The sequence below is a fragment of the Protopterus annectens genome, chromosome 1.part0, assembly GCF_019279795.1.
Source record: "Protopterus annectens isolate FY-2018-M chromosome 1.part0, PAN1.0, whole genome shotgun sequence".
In the NCBI taxonomy this organism is placed as follows: Eukaryota; Metazoa; Chordata; order Ceratodontiformes; family Protopteridae; genus Protopterus; species Protopterus annectens.
In genome coordinates, this window is record NC_056725.1 from 1,012,102,714 (window position 1) to 1,012,128,126 (window position 25,413).

A 25,413-nucleotide genomic window follows, 5' to 3' on the forward strand; every position below is an offset into this window, starting at 1 on the left:
CAGACAATGAAAGGCAAAATTCACATTTTCTTCAAAATAAGCACAAGGAAAAACAAATAAATTATTCAAGATATCAACAGCAGTGTAGAGAGACAGGAGCTTATTAAGATCAATTTACAGTAAGGGTGGGCAGATTAAAAATCACCAAGTTTAAAAACAGATCAAGGAATGGGTATGGGGGGTAGAAAAAATAATCATCTGGGAGTCACCAGCAGTACTTTTAGTTTTTGAAAGCCTTGAATCTTATCAGAAAAGACACAGCAGTAGATATACCCTATGTATTTAAGTATCACTCAAGAAACAAATTAACCAATAGAAAAAATGCATGTGAAATGTGCAGCCTATGTAATTTAAGTGTCTATCTGCCACATAGAACAAAAACACCAGGCCTAGCAGATTTCTCAAAACAGAAAACAAAATGGAACAGGTAAAACAGAAAGCAGCTCTATCAGATTAAGCAACTTACTTTCCTCCCCACACAGGGAGTCACCAACAGTGCTTGCAGTTTTTGCAGGCCTTGAGTCTTATCAGAAAAGACAAGGCCACAGATATACTCTGATTTCTGGAATCAATAAACCTTACATGGCTCACTGAAATCATTTTTGCGTTACCGTGTGACATGCACATGAAAGCCATTTTATATTCAGTAAACGGCTAGCCATGCAAACCAGATGAACATCTTGGCATGCTAATTAATGCATAAACAGCTGAATTACATGCTAATCAACCAATCCAAGATGGTGGAGCTATTCAGCAAACTATGAAATAATCATGTACATTTCCTGTTCCCCAAAACCTTTTGGAATATAGCCACAGAGACTACACTGGAAAGAAAGAATGCTACGGGCTGCTGCTGATAGACCTTGGACAAGGAAGAGAAGAGTATTTAGATTTCATTTAACTTTTCATAGTGTGCATGAAGTGGAAATAGTAAAGTACTAAAGGGTGCAACCTCTGTCATCCTCACCTGAGACCAATGGCAAACAGGGGGGAACCAGTACCTGCAAAGACCAACATATGTGCACTACAATAGCATTTTAGCTATAGGAACCTTTAAGAGACCTACAGGGGCATTCCAGTGGTGCCACAGACATTAACATCCATGATACTTCACCAGTTCCTTAATGCTATGCTACAGCATGCCAGTTGCTATATTTTTCCCATCTACCCCTGAGGACAGAACTAGAACTATGCAGGAGTTCTACCCCATTCCCTGAAGTCTTGGGTGCAATAGACTGTACCCACAATGAGATCAAATCACTACCCATGAAACAAGGAAGTGTCTATACCAACAGAAAGGGGCTCTACTCAATTAACTGCCTATCATGTGTAATGCTAGGAGAATCTTCCTGAATGTGTGTGCTGGTAACCCCAGCAGTTACAATGACTCCCATATCTGACACACCTCAGAGCTCTACCAGAGTTTTGAGGGCTGATGTCCCCCAAAACAATTTACTGGAGGATGGAGGGTATGCATTGAAACCATGGCTGATGACACTCATTACAAATGCAAACAAACCCATGGAGGAATGCTATAATGAGGCACACACTCAAACAAGAAGCTTCACTGAGCATGTGTTTGGGCTGCTGACATCACTGTGTTGGTTCCTATATGCATTGGTGGGGCATGCAGTAAGATCCCAGTACTTGTGCCAAAATTATTACAGTCTTTGCTATCCTACATAATATCATCCTGCAAAATCAGCTGCAGAAGGAACATCAGGCAGCAATAGCACACATTCCACTACCACTAGCATGGTCACCACATCTACATGCAGGTGAGGAGTAAAATACATTTTGAATGTTAGAATGTAAATGTACTTGAATAAGAGAAACATGCCTTTGCAGAATATGTGCTTCTTTGTAGAAAGGTCTCCTTCAAAGAAATAGCAGTCACAATCTTCTCTGTCTCAAAACAGTCTCCTCACCTTAAAATGCCCTAGCTAGATGGTTACCTATTCATAGTGTAGATTCTGCCTTCTGAGCACTCTGAAGTTGAAAATAAGGTGTGAACTCATTAGAATTGCTGAATGCCAAACTTCTGACTTTGTGTAGCAGATGTAAACATAGTGTAGCCTCTACACCAGTGTGAGGTGGCAATGCCTTGCAACTATGAATACTTAGTCTGACTGAAGCAAAATACAGTAATTCATAGATACCCTTCTATAAAATAGGTGTGTCAGTGAGGATAGTCTTAAAAAGTGCCAAACTAACTACAGTGAGCTTTTAAACAAAACCAAATATTCCACATGTATATTTCTTTGGCATAATAGCACACTGCCCTGCCTTTGCTGAAAATTGTTGTTTTCTGCCATGCATTTGTATCACACCTTGAAAGAAAAATGAGAAGATATGCACTAGAGATTGCAAATCTGATAGTAAAGCAGAAATAAGAGAAGGATTCCCAGATTACAAAGAGAAGACAGAGTTGCAGTTTTACAAACATATTCATAAATATTGTGTGATCATTCATTCCACGAAATATGTTATCTACATAGATTCATAGGTGTGTACTAGACTAATGGCCCTGGAGCCTTTAGAAGCCTAGCCCATAGGATTACCCTGGCACCGTGCCACCTGACCTTAGTTCCCCGTGGGTCTGTCAAGTAGAGCCACTGGAGTGAACCCCAGGTTGAATTTTCTATTTCCCATCCACTCATCAAAATTTCTCTTGAAGAGGGCCAGTGAGGCATTCCACTTGACATGTATGGGAAGTCTATTCCATAGCATGGGCAGTCTCTGGGTTATGAACTTGTCCCTCCAGCTTGTTCTGTTGATTTTGGTAATGAGTTTGAGGTCTCTGGAGCATGTAGTGTGGAGGGAATGGGATTTCTTTAGATGTAGCATTTCTAACAGAGCTGGGTCAGACATGGCTTTGTAAGTCAAGCAGAGATCGCCTCTAAGTAGTTGATATGAGACAGAGAATAGTTGGAGTTTTTTGAGTCTGTCCATATAGGACAAGTATTTAAGGCCTAGGATCCTTTTTGTCAGGTACTTTTGCAGCCTCTCCAGTTATTGTAGGTGTCTAGTGAGGTATATGCCAAATGGAGCATTGTATTTGATGATTGGCCTAATGAGGGAAGAGTAGAGGGAGACAATGACCTCTTTCTTCCTGAATGCAAAACCCTTAGTAATGAGATGTGCCACATAGAAGGACTTTCTGACCACAGTAGCAATGTGGTTGTCAAAAAAGAGGTTGCTGTCAACCTGTGTTCCCAGATCTCTTCTGACGCCTTCTGTGTTCAGTGGACTACCATCAATGTGGTAATTCATGGGAGCCGGGTTTTTCCCAAAGGGGATGATGACACAATTTTTGGCATTAAGCTTAAGGCCATGGTTCTGACACCAGTCGTTGGTCTCAGTGAGGCCTCTCTGTAGGATGTCAGCATCACTTGGGGAGTTAATTATGGCTCCCAGCTTGCAATCGTCTGCACACTTTGTCAGCCAGAGTTGCTTTGTATTGGCCAGGACTTCAGAGAAGTAGATACCAAAGAGGAGAGGACCCAGAACCAAGCCCTGTGAGACTCCACTTGTGACTGGCTGGCAGTCTGACTTGGAGTCAGCTACTTTCACACTGTGGGTTCTATCTGTGAGCCAGTTTGCAACCCACCTAGTGATATAGGGGTTGATGCCTAGCTTAGTGAGTTTTTCTGTGATTCCTGAGTGGAGAATGGTATCAAAGACCTTGGCCAGATTGAGGTAGGCTGTATGAAACAACTTGCCTTCATCCACAGCTCTGGTGACTGACTCAAAGAAGCCGACCAAGTTGAGCAGGCATGATCTACCCTTCAAAAAACCAAACTGTGTGGGATCCATACTTTGGAGATTCCCTATATCCTTGCTTATTAGGTCCATGATGGTGCATTCCATAACTTTGCATATCAGACTTGTCAGGCTAATGGGGCGATAGACCCCAGGTTCTGTAGTCACTCCGCCTTTGTGGAGAGGAATGACTGTAGCAGTGCGGCATTCAGTATGGACAAAGCCTGAGGTGAGGCTGTGATTGAACAGGACACACAGGTGAGGTGCCAGTTCACTCTGTAGCTCATGTAGAACACAGCCATGGATATTGTCAGGTCCAATAAAAGCTGTATTCTTGGCCTTGGATAGTGCTGTTTTAACCTGTGTAGCAGTAATACTGGGTGCCTGACTATCTACTGGTGTTGTGATTGGTCCTGTGGTGGGGGAGACAGGGGTAATGTTGGCATTGAATCTGTCAGCCAGTATATTGGCAATATCTGTTGGCTCGGTATAGGAGGTGTCATTGTGCAACAGCTCCGAGCAAATCTGGGTATTGCCATAACTATAGAAAGCCTTGTGGTTGTCTTTACTATCTGCTGCAATTCTGTTTTCATAGCTAGCTTTAGAGGATTTGATGAGGGATCTCAACTTTTTGTTGAGGCTGATAAGGGAGTTTTTCCAGTCTTGGAACTTTACCTTATTTCGCATCAGTTTCCTCCTTATGTTGTAGTGTTTGTTTATGGCAGGGGACCACCAGACTGGCTTCCTTTTTTTGGAGGAGAGCATCATGGTTCTTTTGAGATCCATGCATATGTGTATGTGTTCCTACAGGGCATTTATGTTTTATTCGGTGGTCATGCAGCTGTTCTCCAATTGCATGGGTGCTGTGAAGTTAGCCACCTCTGTTTTTAGGATCCCAAAGTTAGCTTTGGAGACGTTTTTCATGGTGGTTACCTTTGTTGGGGGGGTAGGAATGTGGTTTTCCAAGGTGATTAGTTTGTGGTCGGATCTAACTAGGGAGGAGCTGACTACTGGTATAGTGCAACAGCCACCCATGTTAGTAATGACCAGGTCAATGATGTTGCTACCTCTAGTGGGGGTAAGAATGAGCTGGTCCAAGGAATTGGAATTAATGAATTCCAGGAAACGCTGGGCAAGTGTATTGGTACATGAGTAGTTTTCCCAGTTAATGGAGGGGTAGTTGAAGTCACCCAGTATGAGAGTGTTAGGTTGGACCCTAATATTCTTCGGGGTGCTTAGGAACATGGACTGGGAGTCTTGGGTCATGGTTGGGGACCTATAGCAGGCTATAACCTGAATCACTGTCATACCCAATGTTAGCTGCACCTGAAGTATCTCTGATGTATTATGTTGGGCTACCAGTCTGGAGGTGTGCACATGTTTTATGAATATGGAAACACCACCACATGTACAATCAACTGAGAATGTCCAACTATATGAACTGTTTAATACTGGACATGAAATGTGAAATGCTTGCATGCACATTATTTGATTGCTATAGCAAAGCTGTGTCTGTGGCAAAGAGAGCCTTGTACTGCACAATCACACTTAACGGCATTGAATGGTGGTCAGCACCATGGATGGTAATGACTGTAGAAATTCCACCTGTTAGCTTACTGTCTCTCTGCTACAAGGTGTAAATACAGTGAACTAAAAGAGAGAGAACAGAGGTAAAGCAGAGCTGGAGTCCCACAGCAGGTATTTTTAACAAGGGATGTGATGTCATAATGAATACTTACACACGTGATATGTGCTCACTATTACCATTCATGCATTCTAAAGACATGCGTCTGGAGCGTTTCTCCCCGGGCCTCCGATGAAGACAGGATCTGTGGAACCTAGTCGGACTTCCCCAGTCAACAAATGTTAAATAAAAATAAAAATAAATAAATAAATACATTTCCATCTGTGTGTTGCCTTCTTGAGCACAAAAACTGGTTCGCTGCTTAAAAAAGAAGTGAACAATTGAATTTACTGCACCTTTATGAGTGCAAAGTGGCTCAACATCATCGCACAGTTGTAAGCAGTATACATTTTTCTGAATGAGTAAAGTGTCCCATTTTTGAAGAATTGTTAGTACCTGCATGAGTCATGAGTGTAAGACAACTAATGATGTTTCATGGGAATGATGACAGTATTATTCACATGTATTATTCCTTATTTTGTCAAATCCAGATGTCAGTTGTTTGCATTCCATGCCATCTGCACTTGCTCACTGCTGACTGGTGCATAAATTTGCTTACTTGTTTTAGGCAAACAGGGAAATTTGGTACACCTTCCTCCATGCAAACAAGCTCAGTGGTGATGCATGGCCGTCAGCACTCTGGCCAGTACTGAGAGGAGAAAATATACCTGTTGCCTAGCTTTCTCTGTGACACCAGGTACAAGTGCAGTGAGTTCATTGTCAGAACACAGGTGAGCCAGGGTTCAAATTCAATAGACTATACATTTTGGTAGGGTATCACACTGTCATTGCTCAGAAAACTTTAATTATAAAGGTAATACTACATGCCAACAGCTATATGTAGTAGTTTGAGTGATAAGTATCATTACTGCTTGCATAAACATACTTTGGTTGGTATCATAGCTCATTAATGACTGATATATGAACCACAGTCGATTATGTGTGTAACTAGATTAGCATGACAATGATTATGCAATAAAAAATGCAGTTACATATCTCTTGGGATACATTAGTTTACTGACAAATCACCTAGAACCCTTCCATAACCCAATTATAACTGTAAAACAAAATGTACTGTGAAGTATGTATCCTAACTCCAAACTCTATTACTAAAGTCATTGAATTCTGTCCATTTCCAATATACTGTCAGACATTATTCCTGCATCACAGCTGAGAATGCATGGGACAGGACCTTTTAAAGTCATGCACACACATACAGGCCTAATTGAAGTATAGCACCATTCACTCTTTAAGCTCTGTATCTTTAATAACCATAGTTGACAAATACTTCTTCAGTGGCAATTAGGAATAATCACCAGTGTGGAAATGTATGAATTCCCTTTTACATAGGTTTGAATCCCACCTTGTACAAATTACTGTTAAAAGTGTGTAAGTCCCAATAAAATAGTGCCATGTCATCCCAGTGATCTCTCCAAAGTCAAGGCTTAAAAACCAAGCTATTATGAATTTCAGTGTTGACCTTTGGACAAAGTGTGACTATGTATAGCATCACAAATTCCAAAGATCACTGCCAAGTTTCACATCATCATTGCTGTTTCATGAACTCCATTCCCCTGTGTTTGTCAATGTCTCTCTTTGTTTACCATCACGCAAATGTGGTTGGCATGGTTGTGTGTGTTTGTGCACTGGTCTTAAAACGAGGGTCTATATTAAAACATTGAACGCTTAAAACAGCGAACGATGTTTCATCAACCCTATTTCAGTGAAAGCTGAAAATGTCAACACCTCAGAACAACGATTTCAAAAAAAAAAAAAAAAAGTAAATAGTCCCAAACACATACACACCTTAACCCTAATTCTACCCCCCTAAAAAAAGTAAACAGCTGAAAACACAAACACACATAACTCAACCATACATCTAACGCAAAAAAAAGTAAACATTTTAAAACATATGCACTTAACCTTAACCCGCACCCTAACCCTAAGGTCAGTAACTGTTGTACATTTACATAAACAGTTCCAAACACATACACACTTACCTTAACCCTAATTCTACCCCCAAAACAAAAGTAAACAGCTGAAAACACATACACATGTAACTCAAGCATAAATCTAATGCAAAAAAAAGCATTTTAAAACATATGCACTTACCTTAACCCGCACCCTAATCCTAAGGTCAGTAACTGTTGCACATTTACGCTCGGGAGCTATACCGGATAAGGGAGGCTCTGAGACCATACTAAAGTGCAGAACACAGCAAAGTAACAAAGCGTCAAGCGACTTCTTTCCCAGGGAAAGAATTTGCTGAACAGCCACTCTGCTGTTTTGCCTGTTCGCTCTTTAGGTGTCGATGAAAATGCATTCGACAAAATGCATTTTCGTTGTTCTAATAGGAACCCTTAAAATGAGATATCACAATTTGCTGCTAAACCATTTCTACAAATCTGTCCCATTTAATGAGAAGCTTGATTTTTATCCATTGAAGTAAACGATTTTAGAAGTTAAATAGAGCATGTAATTCAGGGATTAGACAATTATTAATCTGAGGTTTTATAAATCTTGCAGCTAAGTAAAAAGTATTTATTCTGATGGGAAAGGAAAGTGGATGTTAAGGTTTTAGCACAAGTATCATGATCAGCACTTTGAAGAATGAGGTACAAATCTATAGCTTGAAGGCAATATTTCAGTTTAGAGATATTGTAGAGTTTGAGTGGAAGGAGATATTTACTGAGTGATTTCTGAGAGAGAGTATGACAGGACAGTGTTCAGCAAGGTTGTGGTGGGCTACAGAGGGAGGGATGGAGGTATTCCAGACTTTTAGATGGGACATATTGACTCAATTAATTGAATAATACCAAAGCCAGCAAGAAATCCATTATTTAAGCCACTCCAGGTGCATAGAGGGTAAAGCCCTGATTATGACCCAGATGACCTGAGTTTGATGAGTGGCTTGGGTGACTAACTGAGCAGCAGGGAGGGATGGGAATAACAATTCTGTAAGCAGTGGAATACATGGGTATCTCTTAGTGAACATCCATGGTAGAAGCCAGGAATATGACTAGAGGAGGTGTTTTCAGTGAGAATGAAGTGGGCCTTGGCTGCACTGCTGCAGAGGCAGGGTGCTACACTGTTTTCTCACATTGCACACCCACCCTGGGCCATTCCATGTTGCCACAAAGGGATGTGGAAAAATGTGTAGGTCATGTTACAAAAGAAAAAAAAAGCAGGACAGATTTTCAGATGCACCAAGCCCCTGTTGCCCAGAATGTGTGACTGCCCCCAGCAATACCGGAACAAGTCACGGGGTGGTCTAAGGAGTTAGCTGGTCGATCAGGTAGAGATGGGCCGTAGGAGCTGGTATCGAGTAAAAGAAAGGAGGGACCAAAATAAGAATTCCATTATTTCCTTCCCTTATTCATAGAATCAAGAAAATCAATGTTACTGTCCGTTCGTATTATAATGGGTAAAAAAGGGAGGAATGATGGCAACTGTATGATCTGTAATGTTTTTGAAAATGTTTTTACTAGATGTGAAGGCAAGTATGACATGACCTGATAGATTTTGTGAGAATGTGTTAAAGTTGATGACCCATTTAATCAGTTTGGCTCTTAGTCATTATTGTTCTGAGATGGCTTATAGTGCCTGATTTAGGACATCATTTATAAGAGAACACAATTCCTTCTGATCAAACTTCAGGTCTAACACTGCACATGTAGGCTCCCTATTGTAATTTCAAGACCCATAACTCCAAGTCCTGAATAAAACAGCATTTCAAAAGGATAACACTGACTATGAAAACTCATTGTTGGTTTTAAATCAAATTATGCAGCCCCCTTGTATCCCCTTTGATGTGGGGGACTGCAGACCCACATTCCTAAGTTTTAAATCACTGCATTTTGAAGAAAAAAGGGAAATTCCAAGACATGGTATTCTTAGGCTTAGTTCTTACTCCGCCACTCTCAAAACATTTAGTTTCACTGCTCTGAAACTTGCAGTCATGAATATCAAACATTCATATGCTTACTGTAGATATCTGAGTAGCCTGAAAAGCAGTGGCAGAGGTCAGGAATAGCTTTCTTTAGTGAAGATCCAGTAACTGTGACTATAGCTGGATTGTATGCAATGAATAAAATATCAAGTTGATTGAGTTTATTTTTATGCTTCCTGCTTTTAGATAGCAGATTTTAAGAGGAATTGAATTAGACATGGAAAAATTAGTGTGTAGTTTGATTCAATACTATTTGCTATAAAAAGTAAATGTAATGGGCAGAGATGGTAAGATATTTAATTTTTTTGGTGATGGGATATCCTTCTTTAGATCACTGAGGCATGTAGCATTCAATTAGTGTTACCGATAGACCACGTAAGGTCCTAACACAAACACCCAATGGAGATATTTGTGAATACATTGAAATTAACCATTGACCAAGTACAGTAATCTGTAAGAGTCGCATTTGCCAATGTTTCATTAGTTGCCTTGTGACAAAATGTAGTGCATTTAGCAATTTACATGGATATGGTTTAATTAGGCACTGTAAGACAAATCCTTATATGAAACACATGCAACAAATAACTGACTTCTTGAAATCATATACCCTCTCCAGAGAAAATCTGAGCTGTTGCTGCAAATTCATAGACTATAAAGATTTTTTCTCTCTTTCTTTCTCTGTTTTTTACGTTCCCCATTCCCCAGATTCTACTGCCAGAAAGAAAACAGGAAAATTAATAGATTAACTGAAAAAGAACTTTAAAAGCCTTTTTAGGGGAAAAATATTCCTGAGTCCTAAGGCACTGACATCTAGTCTTTGTCAAGATCAAATACGTTTCCCCTACAGACAAAGGCCTGCAGATCAGTGATTTTTCAGTCAGAGGGGATGTACCCTGATGTACAGGAAAATCATCTTCTGAGAGATAAACTTCAAAAATATGTTCCAAAAAAGCCACCAACTCATTGGAATACACACGGCAAAACAACACTTTAACAAAAAATAGTAAAAATATATAAAACATCTGAACGCTTTCACAGAGTCCTCTCTGCTTCCTCAGACATACTACAGTAACTGCTGCTCTTGATTAAATAATGATACATCTGTGTCAAATCCAATCAGTTGACAGTATCTAGAAAATAAAAATTAAAAAGACATACACTATATAACAATACTGCGGTGGTGGTGCTGCGGTAGCGCTGTCGCCTCACAGTAAAATGTTGTCCCGTTCGATTCTCAGCTAGAGCGTCTTCTGTCTGGAGACATGTGTGAATGGGCGTACCTTCGTTGAAGGTTGTGCATCAGGGCTGGCAACTTGGCACGTAAAAATCTACTGCCAATCATTAGCGGACCGGAGTTCTGCTGTGGCGACCCCTAACCGGGAAAAGCCGAAAGACACAACAACACTATATAAACAATCAAATCATATAAATAATGGACTAAAAATGTATGTAAAAAAACTGTAAAAGCTTCCTTTATAGAGTTAGATAGTGTTAAAACTGTAGAATATATGTATAGATGTTTAAATATGTGACTAAACATAATAATCAATGTTTCAAAGCCCTGTTCCTGAGAAAAGGTTTCCGTGAAACCTTACTATTTAGTCCAGGTGGTCTGTCAGTCTGAAATCTAATTATCCATTCTTGTTCTGAGGCTAATAAAAATAAACTGCAGATGTGCAAATCGATCAGCCTAGGGTTTTAAGACTCAGCGGTCGTAAACATTGTCAAAGGAGTATGCTTATGCAGAACCCTCCTAACTCACTACTGGACCAACTGGACCACAGTTCAGTATTCTACAATGCTGAGATGCACAGAGACCCCAGAACCATACATATACTCCCACAGAGCAGTAACTGAGAACCAAGTAATTCAGGCAACTGAGATGTGTCAGCATTACATGTGAACTGAATGAGTCAGTACTCCCATTTGTCCATGTGGTTAACCTTTTCTCCCAAAAGAATACATTTGATAAGTCAGCTTTCTTGCTCTTTCAATGGCATCTGTGACTCCCTGTCTGAAGCTGTCATAACTCTGCTACCAGACCCTTGATTTCAAAAGGATTAGCCCCAGCATGTTCATCTTATCTTGATATTATGTGCCGATGCAAAAATGATGTTCAGTATTTTGACTGATATACTTGCCTGTCACCTTTCGTGACTTATCTCCACTGCTCTAGTGAGACATCTAAGAGAACAACGATACTCCAACCATCGCTGCTTAGTATGCACCTTAATAGAGCAAGCTCAAGTGCTAGCCTGTCTAGCTGCTGTACTTGTGTTAGAAATTCAAAACACTTTGAATGCTCCAGAGCCATATTTCTTATTCATAATATTGACGAAAATGGGGCTTAGAGTTGACTTTATTAACTACATTGTGCCCATCAGTAATATCCCCATAAGTCAGGATTGTGCTTTACCAGTCCTTCTGGTCTGTGTTTGGTACCTGTAGGGGTATAAGTTAAGGTGCAGGTTACCCCCTTTCACCCTCATATTTCATACTGATATTGAGCCATTGTAGGTTCACCTTCAGCATTGGCTGCAGGAACAAGACTATTTATAAATTTAATGTTTTCTGATATATAGTTCTACACAGTTGCCTGAGCAATTGTAAAAAGGAACCGTACCCATTGTTTTGCAAAAATTAAAAATGTACTCATCAATTTGGAGAGGTTTCAGAGTTTAAAATTAATGAGGAAAGGTCAATATATGTTAGGTTTAACTCAGTCTTTTGAAGTCAAACATCCCTAATCAATAAGTAGTTCCTAAGCAAAAAAACATTTGGGTTTGTCATCAGGAGAAACACAGATCTGCTTATATGGAATAATTGCATTTGTCTACAAAGAGAATAATATCCAAATATCTGGTGCAGTGTGAATAACAGAAGACCAGGAACCAAATGGAAAACACACCAAACAAACCTGTATACAAACTCCATTTATTGCAGTAAAAACACACCAAGATTAAGCACTTTCACCTTTCACACAGAAGACTTCATCAGAATAAAGCACACTGATTTGAGAACCATCTTTATACCAGTACATGTTACATAATACATAAAACTGAGCCAATGATATGGTCAAAAAAAATCACATGTGAAAAAAATCACTTGAACAATATTAATTAAACAAAATGTTAATATTCAAACTCGCCTAGCTTCCTACAAATAGAAAGCTATCATATATTAAATAGCTTCGACATATGTCTAAAAAACAGGCACAGTAATGTAAAAATGTTAAAATACTTAAAGTTTCATAGATTTTTCTTTCGGGGCTGGAAGAATAGTCAAGGAATCATTTATAAATGGTGGAAAATTAGCTGCTAGTCTGAGTTGCCACACCAGCTCTTTTTTAGTTAATAAAGTCTTCCAGTCACCCCTCCCCCCTCAAATCTATGTCCACTGTATCCAGAATACCAAATTTAAAACCTATAAAAGGAATGCCTGTATAATGCATTTGTGTCCTTCTTGTTTTTGATGTTATTTATGTGCTCATAGATTCTGCTTTTCAATGCCCTCTCCATTTTCCCAACATAGAATCCGTTGCACGTATCACATAGAGCAAGGTACACCACTCTGGTGGTAAAACAATTTCCTTTCTTAACTGTAACCTTAGATGTCATCTTATTAGCTAGGTAGGTTTGGGGTACTTTAAAAATATAAGTACATTGAGAGCACCTCCCACAAGGTGTTGTACCATGACCACCCTCTATCTAAATTAAGTGGTATATAATAAAGCAGTCAGACAGAAAACAAACATATTTTTAAATGTTTACTGCAAGAATCCCTAGTACCTCATACAGTCTACTTTCAGTAAATTTAAAGAATGACAGCAAATAGAATGCCAAACCTCGAGTGACAGTTGGTTTAGGTTTTGACTACAATTTTCTAGTAATTGCTTTTTTGGCAACCAAAAACCTTAAATATTTGTATATTCTCATTCCAATTCAGAATTAAGGCCAAATGGCCACAATGTTTTTTTTTTTTTTTTTTTTAAAGTTGATTCAATCTTAGATACTCATATTTCTTTAGCTTACGTCAGCTTTCATTTTAAAATATGACTCATTGTGTCCACTTAGAGCTATTTCTGGTTTAGAATGAAAATGCTTAATGTGAAAATTTTATGGCTATGGTGAGAAAATTGAGATTTTCTCATATGTATTAATGTTAATCCAAGTAAGGCTGCTTAGTGCTACTAGTTTAATAAATATTCATTAATTATGCATACTAACTGGATAACTGAAATGTGAATAGACTTGACGCACTTGGTTTATGTTAACATTATTCCTGTTTGAAGAGGAAACGCTGAGGTATCAAGAGATTCTTGAAATAAATTATTAAATCTTGCTTCCTTGATTGCCTCATTTATGACATGCTTCTTCATTTTGGTATTTTTAGTGACAATTACATTTCATAATACATAGGATAACTATACCTGTCCTTCCAGGCTCAATGCACAGTCAAATTGCACTGTGAAAGCTACCTGTGAATGGCTGCAACAAATATATCATAGTAAGAATCCAGGCTTTTCATCTTTGAGACACACAGCCCATCAGGATTGTCAGGAATTTGTACAGGGGAATGGAGGATATGGACTGGAAATCTTCTGAACTGCAAAGAAATACAAATGCATCAACATTCTGCTTACAGTTAGAGAAGATAAGGATACCCACAACAAACATGGTTGATGAGCTTAGAGGAGTGACTGAGATTATCCAAACTTTAGGCTCTGATAGTGGAGTAGACTCTAGTCTCAAAGATTATTTTGCAGAGGTGGATTCCCCTCTGTTGGAAAATATTATTCAAAGGTAAATTGCTCCTAGAAGGCTGTGCATGTATACCGTACTAAGCCAATTAGTATTGCAAGCAATAGGCAGACAAGTGGATCAGGTAGGACAGCTCTCACTATTTATGGCGATCTTCTGACAGACAGAACACAAAATTCTTTGCCTCTCTTTCTTTCAGGAAAATATATTTTGGCATGCAAATTAACTATTTGGCATGCTGGGCTCTACAAATGAAAAAACATATAGCTGGAGAACATGGTGTTATGCCTTCTAAAATGATGAGATAAACTGAGGTGAGTAATACAAAGTTGTAGGATATATATCAGACCATAAAGAAGCTGCATGTGAGTGTGATATAAAAATGAAATTTTGAGATTCGGGGGGTGCTAGTTACACTGCGGGGGAAAGCGCTTTCTGTGCTGTTAAATTAGTGAGCATCATGAACTGTTAGAGTGACATTTCAGTGTATGGTCCTTAGGCCATATTTTCATCTCACTAAATATAGCTAATGAAATTCTAGACAATCCAGTGCATAGGTTCATGAGACGACTCACTTCTGTTAGTACTTCTATATGCATTGGGAAGACAATTCTGTTTATAATCTGCAGACTTCAGTGAATTGTTTCATATTAGATGTATTGGTGAGGTCATGCTAACTCTCCCATGTCCCCTTCTCTTCAGAATTTCCATGAGACCAGTATGACTATCTAGGTAATTGCTTGTATTCATTCTCTTCATGGCTGACATGTTGAGAACACTGCTGCTTAGAAAGCGGAAACAAACTGCTGCCAAAAGGGACATATGAAGGAAACTAAATAAAGTGAGAATACATGGTGTGGAATAGAAGCTCCACAGGTGAGGAACTGTGACAAAAATAAGAGCTATGATTAAAAGTGAAAGAGAAAAGGTTGAAGAACATAGATCAGGATGATAACTTTTGCTTTAGGCCTCCTTTAATTATCTGTATTAACATGGCATAAAAAAGTGACGTAAGTACATATAGAGTAATAGAAAACAAACCATATTAATATTTTTATTTTCATGCAGTATATACTTTAACAAATTTCACTCACTCTGACATTACAAAAAATTGCTCACTTACTTTCTTTCCTTAACTTTTACTCCTCCTGAACACTACTATGTATGAATTGTTCCCCAATATCCATTTGTTTCTATCTAAATTGCTCCTTCCCTTTTCTGAAGATATCACTTCCAGTTCTTTTATCTCCTTCATAACACTCAGTACTTCCTCTGCAGTTGGTTTATATTTTGATTTACATTTTCCAGTAATTGCTTTTTGTCAGCCAATACCATTAAACTTACTAAAACCTTACTATGTCTGGGGAATTCACATCCTATAACCTAGCTCAGAAGAATAATTTCCTTAATTACAACTATTTGCTCGTCTAACATTTCTGATAAAACATTCTGTAGGAAGTTTTTGAAATGTGCTGATTAAGGTAGTGTAGAAAGAACTGCTAATGAACAGAGCAAACTTGATCATACATAGTTTGGTGCTACAGATTTAATTGACATCATGCCTCAAGTTCAGAAGATATGTAGTTCATTAATGGGAAAGCAATACATTGGACTGAACGTTTTGTATTTCTTCCTGATTTTCTTTTGCATTGTGTGTGAACATTTTCAATGAGCAGTTGCTGCTGAAAAATAGTCCACCGAGATGCCCAATTCATGTTATGGTGGGAGCTGAGAATCTGCAGGATCAGCCAAACCAAGAGTCAGTGCCATTTTCACCCCAGCTAAAGGAGTCTCTAGGTGTGCCTTGCCTAGTAATGGGATAGTTTGCTGGTGTTCTGGAGACCTAACAGTCACAGACTGCTTTGCCACAACAGGGCAACAAAAGGTGATAGCTGATATTTCTTCCCTGAAGTTTGTTAGAATGTGAGGAATTTTCTATGAGAAGTGGAAAGGTATATAAAAATCTTCCTTACCAAGGGAGGGAGTATGTGTCCACCTTCATTTTCATCTTAAGACTACTGCACTTAGCAATAAGCGAGAAGATCACATTCTCCTTCCTGGAGAACAGGCCTGCCTCCAGGGTACCCTGCTTAAGAAAGACCATGGTCAGACAGGATACTCATATACACATCTTCAGGTAAGAGTCTGAACTAGGAGTGAGGAAGACCACCACTGTTTTCACTTCTCTTGGATGTGGTCAGTTGTAATTATTATGTCCTGGTAAACAGCTCACTGGCAGATCTGCAGTGCCACTATGGGCAGGGAGTATGTGCACATGTTGCAGTTTCTGTTTGTCTGTCATACAAATGTCAGCTTCTCAAACTACAGCAGAAACACCTTTAGTCTCACTTCCTGTTTCTGGCTTTAGGAAAGAGAAACACTAACTTTAACTCCATTTAGTTTGTGTAAAGTTAATTTCCTAGATGCTCCTCTTACCCTTCATAACAGAGACCTCTAAGTCAGTTTCCCAACCTGCTAGTGAAACAACCATCATCAAACACAATGGCCAGTAAAAATACAAGAAATGGTGGTCCACAGTGACATTTTTGGAAGTCACCTACCATTCTACAACCCATTGACAGTGGTCTGACATCATCAGCAGACCAATAAGGGCGTGTGTCTGTTGACAGTTCACTGTCCAATGCAATAGCTTCATGCTCAGGCATGTAACTGGAATCCTAAGGACTATGAATAAAGGCCCAAGAGGTACACACAACTCTAGACTTGATCTCTTAGTTGGTATCTCATAAATGATATACTTGTCTGTCACCTTTCATGACCTTTCAAACTAAGACCTTCTGGGTCCTCTCAGTGGGCAGAAATAACTGGCACTGCAAACTACTAAATTCTACCCAGCAAAGGTAATCCCCTAAGCTAGAACTAGAGAGCACCTTCCCATTTTATGGTGACCCGTAGGACCTGTAACCATGTGAAAACTAAAGTAAAGGTAGCTATCTGAGAGACAATCGCCATGGAAATCAGGATCCAGTCAGTCAGACAAGTAGAAAAACAAGTAATTTCTTGTTCTACAAGGTTTTTGTTGCAATGACAAAAATTCTGGACTAACAGCAGAGATCAAACACTTTGCACTGAAAGTAGAGCTCATAAAGGACAAACTGTGGAAATCGTATGTGCAAACCACAGAGGGTGGTGTATCAAAATGCATCCACTATGACCAGTGATATTACAAACTAAAAAGAATAGATAAGCTGAGGAAAAACAAGAAAAGCAATGGACAAAGTACACTCCAAGCAATACCAAAAGTAATGATACTGTACTTTAATAAAGTAAGATTAGCGCTTTCATGCAGGTCAATGCCTGGACTTCTTCAGACAAAAAAACACATTGACAAAATCAGTTAAATACCTTCTCCCAACAAATAACCACACCTACCAGGAATCACATGAGCAATTAAACAATTAAATACAATCAAATACATTAACCCATGAGTAAACACAAAAAAATATTCTATTTTTATTTCTATACCTGATTTTGAGGAATTCTTAGCCGAATGCCATCTCTTGAGGGATATGTTCCTCAAGCGTGGCTACCCACAGGTTTTACTTGATGATATATTTGATGAAGTAAGTTTTAAAAGATCTACTGTTTTTACAAAGCAATTTTAAATGATTCCCGTATGGAACAGGTGATGATGATCAATAATATTGGTGATCAAGTTACCAATTCATATATGGATACCAACAATGATTTTTTTTCATCCTTTATTACCCCTTTTAGTAATGATGCCCACCTTTTGAAATGTATTTTATTTAAGAACTGGGATTTAATCAAGGTGGATGTGAATGTGAGAGATAGCCTTCCCACAAAACCAGCAGTCATTTTTAAAAGGGGACAAAATTTGAAGTCTTTATTTGAAAGTAAAAAGGCAACTAACTCAAGGGTAAAGGGCATGTTTTAGTGTGAGGCTTGCCCCTATTGCAGGTTTATCAACACTGGCCATTACTTTACGGTTAGAAATCACAGTTTTTCATCTACTGGAAGGTTCACTTGTAATTCCAGGAGTATAGTTTATTAAGTCAAGTGTAAACTATGTCCCATCTTCTATATTGATAAGACAGATAGAAGACTTAGGGACAGGTTATATGAACACATTTATGCCATCAAAAATAAAAAAAGTTGAGAATGCATTGCAAAACACATAACTAACCACCCAGATCACTCATTTGATTTCAGGGTTACAGAGCAGGTTAATGGATCCATTAGGGGGTGGCCCTATGGTTGGAAAGATGTGAGCTTTTTTGGCAGCTTCGATGTGATGCCTTTAGATATCCAGGCATCAATGATACGTGCTTCATTGCCTGCATTTTAAAACTAAGGAGTTTAATGAGATGAGTCCTTTTGTTATTTGTGTGTATATTTATTTATGTATAAACTTTTTATGTGTTTCCATTAGCCTATCATAGGGCTTACACATTTTCAAATATACTCATATAAATGTGTGTAACACTATATTTATTATTTTGATAGAGCATGTTTTTAACCATTACTTTTTTTAGAACATGCATACATTTATAATAGATTTTAGGCTTGGTTTTAGTGAAATTCCTGCTAATACTTCACCACCCATACCAGTTTTTAAATGGATTTTTAAATAGAACATTTTTTTGTGTTTACTCATGGGTTAATGTATTTCATTGTATTTAACTGTTTAATTGCTCATGTGATTCCTGGTAGGTGTGGTTATTTGTTGGGAGATGGTATTTAACTGATTCTGTCAATGTGTTTTTTTTTGTCTGAAGAAGTGCAGCCACTGACCTTACAATATCATTACTTTTGATATTGCTTGGGGTGTACTTTGTCCATTGCTTTTCCTGTATGACCAGTGATATTATCCAGATGCCCTGCTACAACATGGACATAGAATCTGGAGAGTCACCATCTGGAATGTGATGTGCTTGATATATTAATTGAAGTTACTGAGGTCCAGTATAATGAAGATTTCTTCTGCTTCCTTTTGAACATAGGAAATGGGAAGTGTTGAACACAACTCCTTTCACTTAAGGGCAAGCAGGCTCTAAAGTCTTTTTAATGAGTAATGTCTGAATTTATTCCAGAATCTCTTCTGATATACCTGGTCCTCCAGTGGTGCTTTTTTGGTGTAAAATCTATAAGGTCTAGCATTTAGCCATTAGACACCATGTCTAAAACACATTATTCTGTGGTAATGACCCTTAAAGCTCAGGCAGACTCTAACAACTAGTCTTCCATTGGTTATCCCTTGTGTTAGTCAGGACTAGGCCTGTTGCATTGATGGAGTCATCCTTCATTGATATTTCATGGCCATGGCTGAAGGAGGGAAGAATGTTAATGCTTAGTTCCCTTATTCTATGATGGGACTTCTTTGGAGGACTGTGTAGGCTTATAAAAGTTGCAGATGCAGAAGCTTGGATGTGTCATAAGGACACCATATTGTGGTCAACAACCAGTTTTTCTTCAGGAGGTCTTTGACAAGGTCCCTGCAAACTTACCTAAGCAGAGCTTCAACCTAGAAAGAGACATGCAGAATTGTTTGCTTATATCTAAACTTGATGAAAGTAAGCCTTATCCATATCACATAGTGCAAGAACACAATTCATCCTGATGTCTTAACCACAGCATCAAACTAAAATACAGCATAGTACATGAAAGTCCACTGAGAAAACTTTCATAATATATTTTTCTAAAGATTTCTTGGTCCTACTACTGGGAGGCTTCTCTTATCTGTCCAGTACTGATACTGGATCAAAGCACCTGCTATAGGGATCTGTATCGATCACCATCTTGTGTACTGAATGAAAGCTTTAAGTTTCTCATGTCTTCTGACTGCGTGGCTGCCTTCAAGCACTGGGATCTCTGGCAGTATTTGATACTGTGAACTTCTTCCAGTCAGTGCAAAGAGTTCCTCCTGAATTGCTGACCACTAAAAAGCAATATTTTTTGTTTGTTTGCTTTAGTCAATGAACATGAGAACTTTCACACATATATAGCTCAAGAATCAGACTGAGGAAATGGCAGAAAAAATTAGTTTGTTTCATTCTCCTAGCCTGGTACAGGGATCATGACACACAACGTTAACTCTGAGACAGATTATGGAGGAATTTAGGAAATGGTCCAAGTTGCTGACCTCAGAAGAGGAAATCCCACCAATTTCCCTCTGAAGTTGACCTTCAGAATGACATCTAATAAATCAAACAACACAGACAGAATACACTTCAAAAGCATCCATTCAATAAATTTCAAAAGGATCCAGTTCAAAAATATTCTACATAATCTTCAGATGCAGCAACACTTCTATTTATTTAATGCTTTCAGGATTTGCAGTGTCTACAAATAAAAAAAAATCTCAGAGTATTTGTGACAAGTTGCATACTGAAAGAGAGAAATATATTATTGAAAATAATAACAATCATACAGAATATTATATTCATAAAGTTGCAGAATGCGTTCTAAGAACAAAACCACCACAGAAATGGAGAAAGGAGATTGGAAAAGCAATTTACAAGAAAACAGTGGGAGGACATATGTATGACTCCCACATATGCAACAAAGTTGAGAAGGTTTAGGATTTTGCTTGGAAGTTTTTGCATAGGTATTTTTATACCCCAAGTAAACTTCAAAGAATTTTTCCTCAGGTTGACAGCAAATGTCAGAAGTGTGATGGAAAAGAAAAAGTAAAGTGCAAACATGTTTTTTGGGACTGTAGTGGTGGTGCTGCGGTAGCGTTGTCGCCTCGCAATAAGACGCTGTCCGGTTTGATTCGCAGCTAGAGCGTCTTCTGCGTGGAGACATGTGTGAATGGGTGTACCTTCGTTGAAGGTTGTGCATCAGGGCTGGCAACTCGGCACGTGAAAATCTATCTGCCAGTCATTAGTGGGCCGGAGTTCTGCTGTGGCGACCCCTAACCGGGAAAAGCCAAAAGACACAACAGTGAGTTGGCAGATTTTAAAAATCTATACATTGTGCATCAGGGCTGGCAACTCTGCACGTGAAAATCTATCTGCCAATCATTAGCGGACCAGAGTTCTGCTGTGGCGACCCCTAACCGGGAAAAGCCAAAAGACACAACAGTGAGTTGGCAGATTTTAAAAATCTATACAGAGTCCTCTGTCAGAAATATGGGGGGGGGGGGCAAATGGTCATATATAAAGAAGTGATTCCAGTAGCATAGCTAGGGTGGGGCAAGAGGGTCAACTGCCCTGAGAGCAGTGTTGGGATGCACAACTAGCAGATCCTGATCTTTCATTAATGCAATACTGACTTTTAAAATTGCATTTGCAGTCAAACCTGAGTGCTGTAGTGCTTTGTGTGTGGTCTAAACTGTAGCATCTGCTTGCTGCTACAATTTAGCAAGTAGTTTTCTTAGTTTAAAAGTTAAAAAAATGTTTTAACTAAAACCTGAGCACTGTAGCACCCCATGCAGGCAGGGTATAAGATGTAGCAACTGCTTGCTACAGTTTAAAAAGATTTTTTTTACTAAACTGTGGGTGCTGTAGTGCTCTGGGCAGGCAGCATTGAAGAAGGGTTGGGGGTCAAGGTATAGAAACAGGACCTGAATGTTTGGGGTCAAGAGAGAAGTCAACATGTCATGCATCTGACCACCTGCCTGGTGATGTGTCAATAGAAGGAACATCTTTTGTTTTGTTTTTTTTTTTTGTTTGTTTTTGCTTTTCAATGGAAGAAGAGGGGAGGGGGGCTGGTTGGTGGTTGCTTTTAACAGTAATAACCTGATCTCTTACAATGTATGGATTGGCTTATTACAGTGGAGTGCTTTTTTTATTTTGCTCTTTACTTGAAGAGCAGAGGAGGCGAGGTACTGATTGACAGTACCAGCCCAGAGCACTGCTTTAACCAGTTATGCTTCTGAATGATTATTTTGAGCTGTGACAGAGTCTGAACTGTCTAGACATACTAATGGCATATTACGTTTAATTCAATTGGCTCTCAAACAAGAACTACTAAAAAATGGAAATCAAAATGTAAACCAACTGTAACTGAACTTTTGAATACTGTAAAAGAGATGTAAGAACTAGAAGTGGGATCTTTAGAAAAGGGAAGGAGCAAATTACATAGAAATAGATGGAAATGGTGAGAACAATACGTGAATAATAACGTTCAGGAGGAGGCGTGAGGTTTAAGGGCAGGCAGGACCTGAGCAATTTATTTAATGTTGGACTGAATGACAGTTTTTATAAAGAAAGAAAATATATATGTAGTTTATAATGTATGCAAATCAAAACAAAATCCTCTTTGGCAACAAAGCATTGATATTGTACTGCTCACTGTTGTGTGCAGAGTAACATGCATAGATTCTCTTCAGCATTCTGACTAAATAAAATTGTTCAAAGTATAATTGTAACTCCTTTCTTGGGAGAATGGAGGTTGGCATGATAATTAAGGTGTTTACTTTACAAACGTAAGATGTAGGGTTTGATTTTCACATGGGGTGATTGACTAGGCTTAAAATGGCCCACAAGGGTGGTTAGATGAACCTATGGTTTATTTTCTTTTTTATAAATATACGAGTTCCTATGTCTTAAGTGATAATTTAATAAAGGTATTTAGCAATATTATTGAAAACAATTAAAAATATATAGAAAAGAAAATGGCATCATGGTTCTCCAAAGAGGTATAAGGAAGGTTAAAGAGAAAAAAGATATTTAAGAAAGTTGTAGAACTACAAGTCATGTAGGAAAGAAAGCAACGCACTGCAAAAAATCTCAAATAGAAGAATGTGTAGGAAAGTCAGAAAGGTAGAAAAGTTTTCCATCCATTCATCAATTCATACATACATCCAGTCATCCATTTTTAAACTTCTTGTCCTGCTGATGGTCATGGTGGCAGCAAACATAGCAGGATAGACCAGAATTTACTATCAACTATAGCAACTATAGTGTCTATTCTGGGGCGGGGGGGGGGGGTCCAGTAATTTCCAGGCAATCTGAAAGCTACAATCTTTACACGAGCATTTCCACAAGGCATCCAACTCAGTCGACTGCATCTGGTACATTCTTTCAGGTGTATATTACGTTATCAAACTTTTAAAAGTTCAAACATCATATGGTCGACACCATATAATCGAGCTTTTAAAAGTTTGAATGTGTCAAAGGAGATCTCTGTATAGTGCAGAATGGGAAGATTTTCCTTTCCTGCACTGTAGTGCGATCTCGGAGCTGGTATATTTAAAGGGTGGGGGTGTTGGGTGCAGGGGTCTTGCCCCCCCTGCTTAAAATGGACAGGTAGGTTTTTTCTGTTGTTTTTTTTTTTAGCTTTTCGAACTTTTCAAAGTTCGATCATATGGCTTTGACCATATGACGTTCGAACTTTTAAAAGTTTGATAATGTAATATACACCCCATTCTCTCTGGGGAATACTTTGGGGGCATCTTCACTACATACTCAAACCATCTCAGCTGTCAATGTAAAGGAGCCAGATATCCCTCCAGACTGCTGAGGTCCTCACTCTGCCATAAAGAATAAAGCTAGGTTCCATGTGAAGGAACCTAATCTGAGCCACTTGTTTCTGTGATCTTATTTTTTTCAATAACTATGCAAAGATTGTGACAAGGAATGGTCGATAAATGGAGACTGAATTCTTCTTTTGTTATCACAATCGAGTACAGCATCTGTTATACTGGCACACCTACTCTCATCCACTGGGATTCCATACTGCTCTAAGGCCTCCAACAAGGCATTTTTAAGTTTTCAATAATTTGTTGTCTCCATGGTTCACAAATCACATATACACAACCCTAGCAAAGTCCTGCAACTAGTCCAGCATCCATGCAAAGACAAACACCTGATCCGCTGTTTCACAGCCAAGACAAAATCTAAATTGCATCTACTGAAAAACAAATAAGGCATCACTTCCACAGGAAGTCTATTTTCCACAACTTGTCTTAGGCATTCACAGGGAAGCTGAGAAGCATAGCTCCTCTAAAACTGTAATGCACCAAAGTGCCTCCCTTTCTGAAAACATGGACTACCACTCAGTATTAAATTCGAGATGTACTCTGTCCATCATGTAACACTGAAGAATGCACTAATCATGACACTTCAGCAATATCTAATGCCATCAGATAGATGTATTTCATCTGGTCTCACAGCTTTGTCACAGGTGAACTATTTAATCTCTTCACTGACTACACCTACCAAAATTATTCCTTTCTGATGATTTGATTCAGGCACTGCCATTTCAGAAAAAAATGTATCCTGGATTCAGGATTAACAATTTTCTCAAATGATTTCTTTTTCCTCCCATCAGCATCCCTATTTGAATTTAGTGCATCTCTGACCTTGCTGCAAACTGTCCAGGTAATGCCCTGTTTACTGAATCACATTACGACTTACCACAATCTATATTATGCTATCAGAAAGTAATTCTTCATGGACTCAGCAAACTGTAGCCACACCCTGGCCATCACTGCCATTACTGCTACAGACGTTGCCTTCTTGGCTTAGTACTAACTACGTGTGAGTGAAATCTAGAGACTGCCCCTAATTTGTATGTTACAGAAGGCTTCTTTTTTAACTTGACAGTTTCCTTAATGCTGGTGCTCACCAGCAGGTCAAAGGACTGAAACCATGATAATGGCTGGCTTCCTCAGATCACAGCTCCTTGTTGCTAGATCTTTGGCTGAGGCTTTGAACAGGGTTCATGACTCCATGTCCATGACCTCTTTAGGTAGAAGTTGAAATTGAACATATCCCTCACAAAAGCATCAGCAAGGAATTCCCAGGACACCCTTATTGCAAAATATGGTTTTCTAAGTCAGTCCAGCTGCACAACTGGATGCTGACCCAAATCACTACTAACTGATGAGTAGTTGAGAGTTGTGCATCTCTTTTAATGTGAGTGCTCAGACCATATGGCCTCAGGTCTAATGGCATGACAAGAAAGATGATTACATACATTTGTCTCAAGGCATGTGGTATAGGGTGTTCACACAGTCACTATAAGAGTCAGATACAACTTATAAGCATGAGTAGATGGACTCTGGTACTAGAAGCACTTATGAGCATCTTTGTATTTGAACATGTTTTTTGTTATGGACAGTCCATGGTTAACACAGAAGTCCAAAAACAGTTCAGTACTCCGGGTCAATTCAAGCAAGCCATTCACCACAACCACAGTTTTTCATATTTTTATATCATTCCCAAAATGAGCACGGAAGTCTCCCTGTAGACCTATAGTATCAGTAGGTGATAACCTATGAAGCACCATACTCATGGTCTCTAAGAAGGCCAAACACTCTTAAGATA